General features: G+C 40.5%; 1 long non-coding RNA gene across 3 annotated transcripts; it reads left to right on the top strand.

Annotated features, from left to right (window-relative positions):
* Nucleotides 1–24: 24 nt before the first annotated feature.
* Nucleotides 25–11,172, top strand: LOC134441892 (uncharacterized). Of its 3 annotated transcripts, XR_010033225.1 has the most exons (6): nucleotides 25–273; nucleotides 1,371–1,431; nucleotides 1,668–1,799; nucleotides 1,990–2,299; nucleotides 3,067–3,143; nucleotides 11,095–11,172. It is a non-coding gene; the product is annotated as an uncharacterized LOC134441892 (long non-coding RNA). The 3 variants fall into 3 exon arrangements; XR_010033224.1 differs by having other exon boundaries at nucleotides 25–1,431; nucleotides 1,990–2,087; XR_010033223.1 differs by having other exon boundaries at nucleotides 25–1,431.
* The last annotated feature ends 1,781 nt before the right edge of the window (nucleotides 11,173–12,953 follow it).

Here is a 12,953-nt window from a genome sequence, read left to right as displayed (position 1 = left end):
CAAAGGGAAACATATGACTTCTACCATGAATAATTATGTTTTGTGATTGGGCATAATGAAGTTATGTAACTTTAGCATGATGCCCAATAACCAACGACTTCCCAAATCCAGTAATGTTGTCACAACCTAATTCCTTTGGATAAGATGACCAATGGCTTTTACAACGCCAGAACAGATGGTGGCAGTAGTGTGCGGATTGTGTGTGGCAGCCGGAAACAACGAGCTTGCCGAGTTCTTTGACTGAATACATATCCGCGGACACTCTGAAGGCGGGTAAGTCAAAAAAGTAAACCACTGTAGGGCTGTTTGCATTTATCATGACTTTCCTAGAATCACATTTATATCACCCGTTTCGTTAGTGTACTTAGTTTTGGCATCAAGGCATACGTTTTATGAGCAAGAGAGTAAGCTTAGCTGGCTAATTCTCACCAATTCAAACTGGTTAGCGGCTAATTATCGATATAGTCTCCTTGTTTTAACTATTGTTGGGAGTTTGGAAGCTGTCACCCATGTTGTACTGTATGCATATTTGCATGTGTGACATTATTTTCGGTTACTTTGCGAGTTATAGCGAAATAAACTACCTGGCAGCCCATAACGGGCAGCTAGCTAATTTATGCTAGGTGACAACAGCTGGTTCATTAACGTTGTATTAGTTCTATGCATTGACGTTGCGAGACCCGTGTGCGTCTGATTTCAAATGTATCCAGGACAGTCGTAGATACCATCAGTAGCTCTACACACATCAATGACACAGGGGAAGTAAAGTTACCGCTGATTTTTGGTATTGCTCCGTCTGACTGTGTGTGTACGGCCACAGTAAATGTTGATTAGCCGGTGGAACTTTTCGGTTTGAAAAAAGACGAGACGTGAGACTGCGTGACAGAAGGGGCTGTGTGTGCTTGTGTATGGGTGCGCGTTTGAATGGGTGCGTCGTGTGTAGAACTAGATGCTGCAGTTTGCAGCTGGTTTGATTCATGTCGTGGGTCACTTACCAATGTATGTAGGCCTAATTGGCTATGACCTTTGAAATAGTTGAAAGTAAATCCCAGTAGTATCTAGTGAAACACACATGCAAACGCCCTTCTGTCCCTCATTCCCTCAAACTCGATCTTCTACATTTGTTGTGTAAAAAGGACATAGCAAGTTTTTTGTATCAATGATCACTTTAGGATATTCCAGTGCATTTACATTCAATATATACTGTACCTTGAGTGAGGTAGAAATGCATATTGTTGCAAATATAAATACTGTTAATTTGTTATTTTTTGTAATTAATCATTTACTGAATTTCTTTGTAGAATATGTTACTATTATTTGGGTTTTTGTTCTCTGCATAACTGTCTCTTTCACCTATATTAATTCCTCAGCATTCAAGATGTTTGTAGGGTCCTCACCTCAGCTACCTCTCACAAGGTGCCCCTGAAAAAGGTGATGAAAGTTCTTGTGTAGTATCTAATCTATGACTATTAGCTCGCGTGTGTGTGTGTGTGTGTGTGTGTGTGTGTGTGTGTGTGTGTGTGTGTGTGTGTGTGTTCGTGTGTGTGTGTGTGTGTGTGTGTGTGTGTGTGTGTGTGTGTAAAATCTGTTGTAATTATTTTACATTTTTCTCTGCATAGCTGTCTCCTTCACCTATATTAGTTTATCTGTCTTTCTGGTCACAACAGAAATTCAAGACGTTTGGGTCCTCAGCTCAACTGACCAAGACCTTTGCTCATTGAAGGCATGAAGTAATTTGTGATGCCCCCACGATTGCAGTTTTTAAATCCAGATGGCTTGCTCTTTTTAACATGTGCGAGGTAAGTTATTTGTTGATTTTTTGTGTGTTTATTTCCTCATTTTAGTAAGACCATCAGGCCTTTTTGTAACCTTTGTCACAAGTCTTAAGTTACAAGTATTTTGTAGGTATGTGTCTGGTGCCCTGTTTCAAGTTAAGTGCCAAGTTCAAGAGGATCATGACAGTTGGTTTGCTGTTGAATTTCTTCTCAGAGCTGGATGGTCTTTCAACAACACTGCTCCGGGTCTTCAGCAAGAAAGGTGCTTCTCATGCAAGGAAGATACAGAGGATCCTGGTGCCCATGACTCAGGTAAAACATGCACACTGCCATGCATCACAGTAATGCTAAAATTTCAAGATCTAATGTAATGGGGAGAAGTAGGGTGTCTTGGATCATATTGCATTTCTCCCACTAATTTCAATCCTTCAGCCAGTTTTGAACTCATTGTCTTCACCTCAGTTCTAACTACAGCTGGCTTTACACACAGCAGTCCTGGGCAATGATATAACAGTCTTTTGCAGGTCAGTTGATGTGGTTGCTGCTCTGTTTTATTATTATTTTATTTTTTTATTTCATTCTCATGTCTGTCTGGCTTGCGATTCCCATGGAATGATCAGGGGAATTAAAGGTACACTGTGTACGAGTTTTAGTTGTTTATTTCCGGAATTCATGCTACCCATTCACTGATGTTACCTTTTTCATGAATACTTACCACCACCATCAAATTCTAAGTATTCATTATGACGGAAAAATTGCTATTTTCATACATGAAAAGGGGGATCTTCTCCATGGTCCGCCATTTTGAATTTCCAGAAATAGTTATTTTTAGCTGCAGAAATGACTGTATTTGGGCCATACTAGAAAATATTAGTTTATTACTTGGTAAGCTTTCATGAAAAGGTCAAATTTGGCAATAGGCAGCCCAGTTCAATTAGCAGCGTAGTTGCAGTACCTTTTTTGACCATTTCCTGCACAGTGTACCTTTTTAAGGTCAGACGTCACATTTTGGCATCACTTCAGTACGTTTGGAACCAGGGCTGAGTGCTGAAATGGTACCGAGTACTTGGGGCTAATGGAAAAGTGTCAGAGCTGCACCATGCCATATCAAACAGTGACGTACTGTACCACTTCACTGCCAGTACCAACGATACACTACGCTACTAGATAAATGAGATGTGTCCTTTGTTTAATGTGGTTGTACCTGTACTGCGTTTATTCTTCCTGTTGGTTAAAATGTTTTTCCTGCATGTTTGTTTCCTGGCATACATTGACCGGCCCTCATACGCAGACTGACAACATTGATGTGAAGAGGGAGTGCATGCTGAGGAGCTGACGGTCTACCTGAATGAAGAGCCAGACAAAGTGGTATGTTACAACTCGGCAGCTAGATCTGTCTTTTTCGTTATTAGGTGGCATAGGGAGATCGCACACATCAGTGGCCTGCGAGGCTCATTTTGTTGGGCTCTGGTGGGCTCCTCCTGTGCTACCTGACATGTCTCCTGGCATCTCATCCACGTTCTGGACACTGCTGGAGGACACACCAAACCTTCTTGCATTGATGTGCCATCTTGGCCTCAGTTATGTGTTCTTTGCAAACACGAATCTGCCCAATTCCAGCTTTGCTAAAGCACCCTCACATCATCACAAACCCTTTGCCAAATTTCACGTTCAATCCAACACCAGTCATCTCTGATTTGTAGATCTCTGCAGGTCTCTATCTACCCATGAGGGTGTTGCACTTGCTGTGGCACATTGCGAAGGCCGCATTACTGAAGTAGCAGAAGTTATCTTAGAAGAAAACTTAAACTCAATATAGGTTTTAGTTCTGGAATACGATCCTGCTGTAGGGTAATAGTTTTCTCATAGTTTCACCTTTAGTCTGAGCGAATTAGGTTTGAAGGTGGAAGTAAATAAAGCGAAAGCATATTAGGTATCAATCTTTCCGTAATTTTATACAGAATAAGAATTTCAGGTGCCTACAGCACAGATTTGTACAGAAAAAAAGTTATTCAGCTTTGAATGTAACACATTATAATGCATTTTGGGCTAAAATCGTATGATGTCACCAGTAGGTATATTAGCTGATATCTTCCATACCACTGAAAGGATCTTTTCCAAACTTGGTATATTTACTCACCATAAGTTCTTGATGAAAGTAGGAGGAGTTAATGTCTCGGGGGTCAAAGGTCAAGGTCACGCAAGGTCATACTTGACATAAAATATCTGTTTTTTTTACCTCTCAAATGTATTGAAAGATTGTTATTAAACCCACAACAGCTCATCAACCCTATACATAAACTGATTAGGCATTAAAGGTCATAAGGTCAAAAGTAGAGGTCAAAGGTCATGAGGTTACCGCTTAATGTAGCTCACATCTTACAGTAACAGCTTAAAGTATTAACATGTGAATTGACATAAAAAGACAAAGACACTGATTAAAACACAAAGACACAATATCAAAATAACAGTTGTTTCAACCTTTACATCAGAGTTTCCCAACCAGGGGTACGTGTACCACTAGGGGTATGCGAGCACACTGCAGGGGGTACTTGGAAACATCATGTAATTTTATCAAATACATGTAGCTCAGTTACATTGGGATAGAGAAAGCGGTATAGAACTTGACTTAGGGGGTACTCATGGCACAACGAAAAGGCTTGGGGGTACACAAGACAAAAAAGGTTGGGAAACACTGCTTTACATCATATGTTCATGCAGTTGTCTTTGAAAATCAAAATAATATGCTTTTATAAAACTCCAAACATCTGCACTAGTACAAGATTTAAAGTAATAGTTTCAGTTCATAAGTGATGTAATAAAACCCAATCCCTATAACAAACTTTCAGTACATCAAAAACAACATGATAGCTCATTTTAAACAAGCTTACTGTAGTAACAGAAGTTTGCATACGGGTGGTTGACGTTTAAGGGCGTAACGCAAAAAAAAAAAAAAAAGTTTTTCAAATTCCCAAAAAACATGATGGATAAAAATTGGAAAAAAAATAGAAAAAAATGAAGCACTTAGTGGTCTGTGGAATTTCACCTTATTTTTGCCATTTTTGGGAAAATGTGTCCTGCATCAACACATAGCATAGGCATGTCACACCGCAGGAAAATGGAGTCACACCACAGGGAATTCACTGCATTATGGCCATTTTAATCCTTTTGTATACATGACTGACATCTGAGCTCGTGCTAACTTGATAATAATATTGTGTTTAATCTTAATATGTGTTTTCATTAATAAAAAAAACTTTTTTTTCCTCCTATAAGAGCAGTCACACCACAGGACACCATAAAATGAACCTAAGCATTGCGTGACAGAAACATTGCAATATGAAGACATATTAAGAGGTTAAGAGTCACCTTAAACTTCCACAGCACTCTCCAATAACTGAGGTACTGACTGGTTAGGAGCCAGTCTTTAAGACCCTTGTAGTTGGCCCTGCCTATTCACAAACATTGACATACATGTCACCCCACAGGACGCAATTTGTGTTACGAAATTGAACTTGTAGTAAATATTACTGTCTTGAGTTTTTTCCACATTCACATATCTTAATCTAAAGTTAAGATTTATGCAATCATGCCAAATGCTTCATACATTATTCAAAATGTTGTTGGTTAATTTATATATATATTATTGTATATTGTTTCATTAATGTTACAGTCACACCGCAGGAAATTTGACATATAAACCTTTACATAAATCTTAACAAAAATGTTTCTTCTCATCTAAGACAAATATGAAACATAATGTACCACATCTTCTTTCATTGACATTTGTTTTTAAAGGAAAATAGCAGTTTTGTAGTTTTTTAATAGGGGTGGGCATAGATTATTTTTTTTAATCTAGATTAATCTCACTGTAATTATGAAATTAATCTAGATTAATCTAGATTAATCTATATCAAAATGGCTCATTCAGAATAGGCACGCTAGCGAAATAATGCCGAAAAAACCTTGGGGTTTCTTAAGACAGATGGCGCATTAGACCAGAGCTCATCTTTTTTTTCCAAAATGCATCTCATCTTCAAAAAATGGTTATGTTGATACTTGGTGATGAAAAAAATCACTGCAATATGTGTAAAGTGTGTCCAATATATTAGGAAGCATTTACAGTTATAAGATACTGAAATTTCAAAATGAACAGCGCTATAAATTGTAGAGGCAAATACAGATAAATATATCAAACATTTAGGCTATTTAAACAAAATTACCTCAACAATTCAGCATTTCTAATGGAGAGAGAGAGAGAGAGAGAGAGAGAGAGAGAGAGAGAGAGAGAGAGAGAGAGAGAGAGAGAGAGAGAGAGAATCTGCCACTGACTGGTAAAAAGAGCAGCGGCTCCTTTAAGAGAGGGAGGAGCTCTGCGCGCAGTAGGCACAGCAGCCCTCAGCAGAGCCAGGCTACTGGCTATCTAGAACCTACAGCACTGGCGCACGGCGATGTGGCCTAAACTTAACAATTGTTTTCAGAGTCAGAACGCCAGAGGAGTTACAACTCGAAATGAATTCAGTTTGCAAAAAAAATAAAAAAATAAATCAAGCGCGACAACCGCGAGGATTATTACCGTTTGACATGAGAATATCTCACTGAGTCGCAAATGTGCGCGATTGCAACACAAACATTCAGTGAGAGTAGATATTGACAGTTTCAGTTTGACAATCTTCAAAATGCATATCACACGGAATGTTTTGCAATTATGGCACAGGCAAGATTTCTGGAAGTTGTTAAGGCTATGTGTTACATGCAATGTGTGAGGAAATGTAGGCTATGTCGGGCTGGTAGCTTACTCACACACAATGTCTCTCTATGTTCACCTTAAACAATAACGTCTCTTTAGTCTACCACTTGTGAAAAAGCACTCAAACAACACCTACCACGGCAGAGGGATTAATGTTTTCAGCATGCAAACACTTCATATTTAGTAGGTCTGCTGAAGCAGCAGGTGGAGAGGAGAAACGACTGGAGCGCAGTCTGAAAGCGTCTGTCAATCAAACGCTATGGTGACTCGCATACCCAAACTCCAAACTCGTATTATGAGAATAGGTTAACGTGCGATATTTTCTTTATCGCGCGACAAGAGTCTCACATTATCGCAGCACGTTCACGCCGACGGCCCACCACTAGTTTTTAACCAATGTTACGAAAAAACAAGGCATCACGTCTCCCACCCATATATGTTGCAGAAGTGGTGTCGCATCCTCCCCAGGCATGAATGAAGAGCACGTGTTCCTTGATGGACTGGTTGGCAATTGAAACATCACGCATATTCCATACTTGATCTTCTCTTTGGTTCCTCTGCCGGCCTTTCCTTTCTGATCTGAAGAATATGTCACCCATGGTCGAATTCCAATGATGCAGCAGTATACAGAAGACATCACTGTCATCCGCAACGACAACTACAGATTCATTTCAAGCCATTTCAGCTATCAAAACATCTGCGTCGCCATCACTTTGCTGTACGACAATCTGATGTTCTCTCAATTCCTTGGCCAGCTCATTTATGAACTTGCATTTATTGGACTCATTTCTGAAAAATGCCTCTTGTGTTACTTGAACAATTGCATTACTACTTATAGTAATGTTTGGGGCTATCTTTGCAGATCTCCTCAAGTGCTCATGATCTTTGGTTGAGGGGCCACTTTGTCTTCAGATAAGATGCATAATGTTGAAACAACTCCTGAAAAGTCTGCCCAGGTATCCACTTCAGCCTATGCAGTAGGGCTCCTCCATCAATTATGGTCTTTGATCCACTTGATACCTTTGCTTCAGCTTGCACCAGATCAATGCAGTTGATAACCCTGCATCTCACCTCTTCTGACAATGCATCATTTCGTTCAGCACAGACTGAAAGTACACAATCTTTATACTGCATAGTCATGACCTGGGAAACATTTTTGTCTAACTGATCAGTATTTCCCACAATACATACATTGCTTCATCCAGTCAAACACATCTTTATATGCTCTTGTAATTTTCCTTGTCTTTGCATCACTGCTATCAGTGGTCCGCATTGCTTTGCGTTTAATGGTCAATAAGGTGTTGCCCACTACCCTCTGGCATTTTCTGTGTATATTAACGCTGGCATTGTCTTCCAATTTAGCAGTACAAAATGTGGTAAGTGTGTTGTTGCCTATAGCAATGCTTTAGTCAATCAGCTTTTGCAATCCAGTGGAACAAGATGACAGATCACCTCCACACTGACATATAATGCAAAGATCTGCACGTAGGCCAGATCCCTCCTCTAGCCCTATTTCATCATCCATGGCAGTGACATGGAAAATAATGAATCAAGACATTAAGCTTACTGAGTACAACTTAATACTGAAATTCATCCCAGGCAAAAAGACAGAAAGACAGAGGGCATGTGGGCTTATATGTGTTTTAAACGTTTTTTTGGCAAGGAAATTGAGGTGGGGTAGTGTGTGTGTGTGTGTGTGTGTGTGTGTGTGTGTGTGTGTGTGTGTGTGTGTGTGTGTGTGTGTGTGTGTGTGTGTGTGTGTGAGCAAGAAATAGAAAGGGAGTGAGAGAGGGAGAAGTTATGCTTTTTAAAACAGTCCCATCTTCTAAAAACAAAGTTTAGAAAGTTTGTCAGAGGCCGTGGTGTGGCTGCTTGACTTTGAACAATCCTGTGCATCCCTTACTGTACTATATAGGAAATTACAATGTGGCTTGTGGGGCTGGGTGTTGTCAACAACCTCACAATACAATACATATCACAATACAGGGGTTACCCTTTTCATACGAAATGTAGATAATGCAATACATGTCAATCCTTATACATGCCCTTTATGGCTTCCTACGGTATTCCGTTTGGGTCATTCCACGCCAAATCTCCGAATCATCCCGCACGACCATCTCAGATTTGGCAGAAAAAAATCAAGGAGGTTCACAAACGTCCAAATAGGAAAAGTGCAAAATTATAGCTCTCAACTCCTCATAGTTTTGTCATTAAAAATGTTTATGTCAGGTACCCCCCTGACTCGTTTGGAACAGACTTCTCAGAGAGCCCACTTTCAGATTGCCGTATCCAAAAAACTGCTTTAAGTAGGTCCTTACAAATTTCAAAGGGTAACATTTGGAACATGTACTTGTGAAATGTGGATTTTCACACATCCTCTTGTCATTTACTACCGTTTTCTTGGGGCTTAAAGTTGCTTGGAAAATTCTCACCTTTGAATTTGTGGGCATCTTTGAAGGACTGCGGTAAGCGCTGTTTTAAAGACAGAGGTTTGATATGGACAATGTATGTTCCCAACCATTCTGTGCATGTTGTGTTGAAAGACTGATCTTCTGCGATGAACAGTTTAGAAGATATGAAGTCTTTAAAATGGAAAAACTGAAACTTGGTGCCATCTTTGCCATGTCATTAAAAAAAAAAATGTCACCACTCACCACCATATTTTCAACAATTTTGGAAAGCTTAGATGTCTGTTCTTAACATATCCAAAAACTGTGATGGTATTCTGCCTCATTTGGTCACAATGATTTTTCAAAAACCCACTGTTGGGTGACTTTCATAGCTCCTATGAAAAATTGATATTAGTGGCATCTTCGCCATGTTATACAAAAGAAATACACATTTTTTTTTTATTCTTCTATATAAAATAGGGTCATTAAGTCAATGTGGTCCACATAGGGACTCACCAGGGCCACAATACAATTGATACCAAATATGCTTTCACTTAGTTACAGTACTTCAAATTTTAAGTGTGAAGAACCATTAGCCTGCTTTGGAAACATGAACCCAATACTGCATGTTCGTTCCCTGTGAGACCCCTTGTGACCTTGACCTTTGACCCCTAGACCTCCATATTCATTGTAGGTCTTCAAGGACATACAGTGGGTAAATAAACCAAGTTTGATGAATATCTTTCCACTGGCTTAGGAGATATTAGCTAATATTAAGATGTGCTAACATTCGCTTTTGAGCCAAAAATGATTGTACCATGCTCCATTCAAAGCGCCATTTTTTTTTTCTGTACAGATCTGCGTTGTAGGCACCATATATTCTTAATCTACAGAAAACAGCGATTCACATGATACCAAATATGCTTTCGCTTTATTTACTTCAACCTTTGAGTGTAAACAACCATTAGCCTGCTTCGGATACATGAACTCAATACGGCATGTCATTTCCATATGTAACCCTTTGTGACCTTGACCTTTGACCTCTTGACCTAAATTGTCATTGTAACTTTTCAATGACACATAGTGGGTAAATACACCAAGTTTGATGAATATCTTTCAATTTACTTAGGAGATATCAGCTAATATTAAGATGTGCTCACAATCGTTTTTGAGCCAAGAATGATTGTACCATGCTCCATTCAAAGCTCCATAACTTTTTTTCTGTACAAATCTGCGCTGTAGGCACCAAATATTCGTAATCTACAGAAAACAACGATTCAAATGATACCAAATATGCTTTCGCTTTATTTACTTCCACCTTTGACCCTTTTTTTGGCTAATTCGCTCAGACTACTTAGACAACTCCCCCTTAGGAGACCAAACTTTGAGCAGACTCTTTTGCATTGGATGGGTGGGGTTTGACATATCTTTCTCTCTCATGCAATTTTTGGTTGACAATGTGCCTAAAAGGGCCAATATGTTCAAAATACTAATAATTGTGCTGGTGGGGCAGCCGTGGCCTAGTGGTTAGAGAGTTGGTTTTTCAATCTATTGGTTGCAGGTTTGAATCTCCCCTGACCTGTCAGTACATCTCCATCCATGGCTAAAGTGCCTAAGGCAAGGCACCTAACCCCACATTGCGCCAGGGCCTGTAACCAATACCCTGAAAAGTAATAAATGTAAGTCGCTTTGAATACATGAAAGCGTCAGTTAAGTGTAATGTAATGTATTGTAACAATTTTGCACACTGTATACTTAGCTGTATGTGTAAAGTTTCTCACCAACACTCGTGAAAAGATCATGACCCTGTTTCTCAAAAGCACCGTTGTTAGTTAGCGACTTGGTATTTTGCCAATGGGAAATTGCATGCAAGCAAAGTTTTTACTGTAGTTACCAATGATGCTGTTGAGAAACATACTCCAGAATGGGGTCATAGCCACACCAAAAACGAAGAGAGGTAATTGAACATCAGTTTGATCTCACATTCAATTGCCTAAACAGGCAGTGTGAGGGCACACAAGTCAACATCCTCCTCATACCTTTCATAAACTATACTAAATATACTACTATACTACTTTTCCCATCTCTGGGTGTGTTAGGGTGGACAGAAATGCCCCAAACTTGCGCCCACAAATACCGCTTACGGCTTCAATCATGGGTTTTGTTTACTGTTTTCCAGGATGTTGATCTGGACGGTCCAGCTGAAACGTATTGTCTTCGTGTGCGTGTGATCGGCAGAGAGTCCTCAACGACATTGTTAACGTACCTGTGGCCATTGCAGTGTTTGTTTTGGTTTATGCTCTTAATCTCTGTTACCTTCCAGAATGGAAGTACACTTTCAAATTTCTGTTTCATTCTAACCGTCTGTTTCATCAGTTTTTGCACTGCTTTTAAATGTACACTGTGTAAGATTCTTAGTTGTTTATTTCCAGAATTCATGCTACCCATTCACTAATGTTACCTTTTTCATGAATACTTAGCACCACCATTAGGGTGCATCAGTTGCCCCCTATGAAAAGATATGGCCTTGGCCCTATAGTAAAAATGTTCTACACCCAGTAAAAACACACTGTGTAAAATATTTTGAAATTTGGATGAAGCCTACCGGGGCCACCAGCCCCATGAAAATAGAAAATAATGGTGATAGTCAAAATCTTGAATAGAAACAGGGCTGGACTGGCCATCTGGCATGGCGGGCATTTCCCGGTGAGCCCCGCACCCTCGTGGGCCCCCATTGTTTTATTTTTTACATTACTGAAAATAGGGGCCCACGAGGGTGCGGGGCCCACCGGTGAGACAGTTCTCCGACACTAATAATAATGAGGGGGGGCCCCCTTAAATCCAAAAGTGCCCGGGCCCTATTTATCCCCCAATTCAGCCCTGAATAGAAATGGACATTTTGCTGCATAAAGCTACCCAATAAAAACATATTGCCTCAGCTGTGTGATAAAAAAAAATTCTATGCACAGTAAAATCACTCTGTGGAAAATGTGTTGAAATTTAGATTAATTCTACTGGGTCCACCAGGCCCATGAAAATACAAAACAATGGTGATAGTGATGGGCAACCTGGATTCCAAAGTCCAGTGCCACATATTCCAAATATAGCCAATATACCGTAATGAACCAGCTGACCCACTGCCAGTATCAAGCAAGAGATTGCGAAGTTGTATGACTTTTGTGTGCTTCACCTGTGGGCCTAGGATTGTACAGGTAGCTGTTAATACCTGGTGGAACATCTGTACTAAAGCTGTGAATGCTCCTTGGAATGACTTGTGTTTTTTCAAGAAATCCCTGCAGTAGTTCAATAGAGTACATACAATACAACTGTATGTGATGTTGGAAAGAGTGGCTTCCCAAAACCTGTACTTAAGTGGGCAGTCATGGGTGAGCGGTTAGGGCGTCAGACTTGCATCCCAGAGGTTGCCGGTTCGACTCCCGACCCGCCAGGTTGGTGGGGGGAGTAATCAACCAGTGCTCTCCCCCATCCTCCTCCATGACTGAGGTACCCTGAGCATGGTACCGTCCCACCGCACTGCTCCCCATGGGGCGCCACTAAGGGCTGCCCCCTTGCACGGGTGAGGCATAAATGCAATTTTGTTGTGTGCAGTGTGCAGTGTTCACTTGTGTGCTGTGGAGTAATGGCACTCTTCAATACAGTTGTATTGACTGCCTTGTAGCCTAGGCATTCCAAGGAACATTCACAGCTTTAGTACAGATGTTCCTCCATGAATTGTAGGCCCACAGGTGAAACACGTAAGGGTTAACGTTCGGCGAGAAGGTCGCTACCGTGGAATAGCAGCACGACAGAGAGAATCTTTAGACCCCGACGCGGAGCGGACATCTTTAATGTTAAGATTGTTGCTGCGCAAAACAAAACAGTGCCGTTGTGGAACACCGCTAGGCAACAGCTAGGTAGCCAGGACAACAGGTGTTGTCTATCACAGCAGCTGATTAGAGTCTTGTTGAAAAGTCGCTTTAGCAGTGAAAAGTCTTGTTGCCATTGACAGCGGTCTGTTATAGACCAACCCGTCCGTTA

The sequence above is a fragment of the Engraulis encrasicolus genome, chromosome 24 (assembly GCF_034702125.1).
Source record: "Engraulis encrasicolus isolate BLACKSEA-1 chromosome 24, IST_EnEncr_1.0, whole genome shotgun sequence".
NCBI lineage: Eukaryota > Metazoa > Chordata > Actinopteri > Clupeiformes > Engraulidae > Engraulis > Engraulis encrasicolus.
Note: the sequence above shows the minus strand (reverse complement) of the source record. Positions and strands in the feature narration are given on the sequence as shown.